Source organism: Schistocerca nitens, chromosome 9 (genome assembly GCF_023898315.1).
Source record: "Schistocerca nitens isolate TAMUIC-IGC-003100 chromosome 9, iqSchNite1.1, whole genome shotgun sequence".
In the NCBI taxonomy this organism is placed as follows: domain Eukaryota; kingdom Metazoa; phylum Arthropoda; class Insecta; order Orthoptera; family Acrididae; genus Schistocerca; species Schistocerca nitens.
Window position 1 is genome coordinate 220,497,795 of NC_064622.1, and position 4,661 is coordinate 220,502,455.

At 42.6% G+C, this 4,661-nt stretch overlaps 2 non-coding genes across 2 annotated transcripts; both read right to left on the reverse strand.

The window, feature by feature from the left end:
- Positions 1-2,636: 2,636 nt before the first annotated feature.
- Trnat-ugu (transfer RNA threonine (anticodon UGU)) lies at positions 2,637-2,711 on the reverse strand. Its single transcript has one exon. It is a non-coding gene; the product is annotated as a tRNA-Thr (tRNA).
- Positions 2,712-3,042: 331 nt separating this feature from the next.
- Positions 3,043-3,117, reverse strand: Trnat-ugu (transfer RNA threonine (anticodon UGU)). The gene has a single exon. It is a non-coding gene; the product is annotated as a tRNA-Thr (tRNA).
- Between the last annotated feature and the right edge of the window lie 1,544 nt (positions 3,118-4,661).

Here is a 4,661-nt window from a genome sequence, read left to right on the forward strand (position 1 = left end):
TTATCAGTTTAATAAGCCACGGCTGCAAAATACTAACACGAATTCTTTACAGACGGATGGAAAAACTGGTAGAAGCCGACCTCGGGGAAGATCAGCTTGGATTTCGTAGAAATGTTGGAACACGTGAGGCGATAGTGACCCTACGACTTATCTTAGAAAATAGATTACGGAAAAGCAGACCTACATTTCTAGCATTTGTGGACTTAGAGAAAGATTTTGACAATGTTGACTGGAGTACTCTCTTTCAAATTCTGAAGGTGGCAGGGGTAAAATACAGGGAGCGATAGGCTATTTACAATTTGTACAGAAACCAGATGGCAATTATGAGAGTCGAGGGGCATGAAAGGGAAGCAGTGGTTGGGAATGGAGTGAGACAGGGTTGCACCCTATCCCCGATGTTATTCAATGTGTATATTGAACAAGCAGTAAAGTAAACAAAAGAAAATTTCGGAGTAGGAACTAAAATCCATGGAGAAGTAATAAAAACTTTGAAATTTGCCGATGACATTTTAATTCTGTCAGAGATAGCAAAGGACCTGGAAGAGCAGTCGAACGGAATAGAGAGGATGTGAAAGGAGGATATAAGATGAACATCAACGAAAGCAAAACGAGGATAATGGAATGTAGTCTAATTAAATCAGCTGATTCTGAGGGAATTAGGTTAGGAAACGAGACACTTAAAGTAGTAGATGAGTTCTGCTATTTGGGGAGCAAAATAACCGATGATGGTCGCAGTAGAGACGATGTAAAATGTAGACTGGCAATGGCAAGGAATGCGTTTCTGAAGAAGAGAAATTTGTTAGTATCGAGTACAGATTTAAGTGTCAGGAAGTCGTTTCTGAAAGTATTTGTATGGAGTGTAGCCATGTATGGAAGTGAAACGAGGACGATAAATAGTTTAGACAATAAGAGAATAGAAGCTTTCTAAATGTGGTGCTACAGAAGAACGCTGAAGATTAAATGGGTAGATCACATAACTAATGAGGAGGTACTGAATGGAATTTGAGAGAAGAGAAATTTGTGGCACAACTTGACTAGATGAAGGGATCGGTTGGTAGGGCATATTCTGAGGCATCAAGGGATCACCAATTTAGTATTGGAGGGCAGCGTGGAGGGTAAAAATCGTAGAGGGAGACTAAGAGATGAATAAACTAAACAGATTCAGAAGAATGTAGGTTGCAGTAGGTACTGGGAGATGAAGAAGCTTGCACAGGATAGAATAGCATGGAGAGCTGCATCAAACCAGTCTCTGGACTGACAACCATAACAACAACATGCGTTTTGAGCCTCTTCTGCATTTTCAACTAATCATTGACGTTGGTTGACATTTCCTTGCGCCCTTCGTCCTGGGCTCGGTTCCCGAATCTCAATTTCCTCCGTTGTTCATTCGTGCACATCTTCCATTGTCCTTGATACCGCCCATGGTTTCGCCATCCATTGTTTTGTGGTCCATAGTCTTCCATCCCAACCTCTATTGTGTAGTACATAAACATTGCAGTTCCCATTCCAGTCAATGAACTCAGCTCCCTCTTCCTTCGAACGTAGGTAAAGCCTACCGCTATGCCTTCACTAGACCACACAAGCAAGAGCATTAACTACTGCCAACCATTTCATCATGTGAACGCAGTCAGATCGTATCAAATATAGCAACCAAGTAATAACGATCACCTTCCCTATAAACATTAAACAGCATGACACCGTATGAAAAATGAGAGTGCCCTGCAATCTCTCAGACTATCCCTCCTGAAAAGTGTGTGACATGGTAGCTCATATCGCCTGGGGCCGCTGGACATATTTAGCCACTGAATGTTTTTTTTTCTGTGCCTACAAAAGATACTATCGCATTATCAAGCAACTTCGCCGTAAAAGATAGCCAATTTCACGATAATCTCCACGGCATACTGTTCCGCATTCGGTTGCATGCCATCACATTCCATCAGTTCTCATCACTCCATTGCACCAATATGATTCTATATGCATTTTTTAAGAATGGGTACCCATCTGTACATCCTACATTGTTTGTAACTCGCCTTCGACATTGATGGTGCGAACCTTTGCAATCATAGTGGCAAGTCATTTTTCATTCGGTGTTCATTGTGCGAGTTAATGGTTTGTTTTGAACCTTTCTCGAATGTCGACGATGTCCATCCCGTAGACGGTTTATCTCTAGACCTTCTGCATACTCATTTTCTGTCACCTTCCTAAGGCACATGGTGAGACATTAGATGCTACTATTTTTCCTGTCGTAATTGTTAACATAACACTTTCTAATGAGCCTTATTAAAGTTTGAACTTACGACCTCACACTCAAGGGGTTTGTTGTCATTGTTCATTCCGAAAGCAGGAAACTGATTTTTACAGTAGTTTGCGAAGTTATAATTAATACCGTTAAGGGTTAACAGTCACGCGTCAGAGGGCATACTAGTATGATGACGTTGCAGTGAAACAAATGCTGCGCTTCCAAAGCATAAAGCCACGATCTATGCTTTGTGGTAGCAACCACTGTTTACACGTCAGTAGTAGAATAATGTACAGAAGAATTCAAAAGAAAACTGAGCATTGAAATGATAATTAAATGAACACCCTAGCTGCAAGCAGGCGTTGATACACTTCGTTGGGGACATGTTGAAAATGTGTGCCCCGACCGGGACTCGAACCCGGGACCTCCTGCTTACATGGCAGACGCTCTATCCATCTGAGCCACCGCGGGCACAGAGGATAGCGCGTCTGCAGGGACTTATCCCTTGCACGCTCCCCGTGAGATCCACATTCCCAACATGTCCACAACACTACTTTCGTAGTGCGCCTATTAGATGTTTGCCCATCATACTCATTACTCGTGGCAGAGTAATCTACCAAGTCCCGTACGAGTTCGGGCATAGCGTGTGCGTTCGCACACAAGAAGGTCAAAGGCTGGGAACCCATATTTATTTTAACTATATATGACCATGCAGCTTTACTAGAATTGAAATGATAATTAAATGAACACCCTAGCTGCAAGCAGGCGTTGATACACTTCGTTGGGGACATGTTGAAAATGTGTGCCCCGACCGGGACTCGAACCCGGGACCTCCTGCTTACATGGCAGACGCTCTATCCATCTGAGCCACCGCGGGCACAGAGGATAGCGCGTCTGCAGGGACTTATCCCTTGCACGCTCCCCGTGAGATCCACATTCCCAACATGTCCACAACATCTAATAGGCGCACTACGAAAGTAGTGTTGTGGACATGTTGGGAATGTGGATCTCACGGGGAGCGTGCAAGGGATAAGTCCCTGCAGACGCGCTATCCTCTGTGCCCGCGGTGGCTAAGATGGATAGAGCGTCTGCCATGTAAGCAGGAGGTCCCGGGTTCGAGTCCCGGTCGGGGCACACATTTTCAACATGTCCCCAACGAAGTGTATCAACGCCTGCTTGCAGCTAGGGTGTTCATTTAATTATCATTTCAATTCTAGTAAAGCTGCATGGTCATATATAGTTAAAACTGAGCATGTTTTAGACGAAGATCGGGTTGACATTAGGCAAAATAAAAGCGCCACAGAGGTAATTGTGTCGTTGCTGTTGGTAATAGAAGCAAGACAAAAAAAATCGAGACACGTTCATAGGATTTGTAGATCTGGAAAAAGGGTCTGAAAATGCCAAATGGTGCAAGATGTTCTACAATCTGCGAAAAATAAAGAGAAAGACGAGTAATATATAAAACGTGTAAGAACCAGAAGGGAACAGTAAGAGTGGAAGAACAAGAACGAATTGCTCGCATTAAAAAGGGTGTAAGTCAGGGATGTAGTATTTCGCCCCTACTGCTCAATCTATACTTAGAAGAAGCAGTGACGGAAATAAAAGAAAGATTCAAGGCTGGAATTGAAATTCAAGGTGAGAGCATATCAGTGATAAGATTCGCTAATGACTTTTCTATTCTCAGTGAAAGTGAAGAAGAATTACTGAACCTACTGAGTTGAACGAACAGTCTAATGAGTGCAGTACGTGGATCAACGGTAAACCGGAGAAAGGCTAGAGTAATGACAAGTAACAGAAATGAGAAGAACGAGAACTTTAACAGCAGGATGGTTATAACGAATAAGACGAAGTTAAGGAAGTTTTCTACCTAAGCAGCAAAATAACTCATGACGAACAGAGAAAGGAGGATATAAAAAACTTATTAGCACTTGCAAAAAGGGCATTCCAGGCCAAGAGTAGTCTGCCAGTATCGAACATTGCCCTGAATTTGAGGAAGAAATTTCTGAGAATATAGTTTGGAGCACAGCATTGTATGGTAGCGAAACATGGACTGTGAGGAAACCGGAAAGGAAGAGAACGAAGGATTTGAGATGTGGTGCCACAGAAGAATGTTGAAAATCGGGTGTACTGATATAGTATGTAAGAAGGAGTTTCTTCGGATAATCAGCGAGGAAAGGAATATAAACACTGTCACGAAGGAGGGACAGGGTGAGAGGACAATTTACATGGTACTAGAGGGACATGTAGAGAGTAAAAACTGTAGAGGGAGACAGAAAATAGAATACACCCAATAGATGATTGAGGACATAGGTTGCAAGCGTTACTCTGAGGTGATAAAGATCATAAAGCGCTTACTGCATCGATGATTTCAGCCGTAAATAGAAATATTAAAAAAGGTAGGAAGATTTTTCTGTTTAGCAAA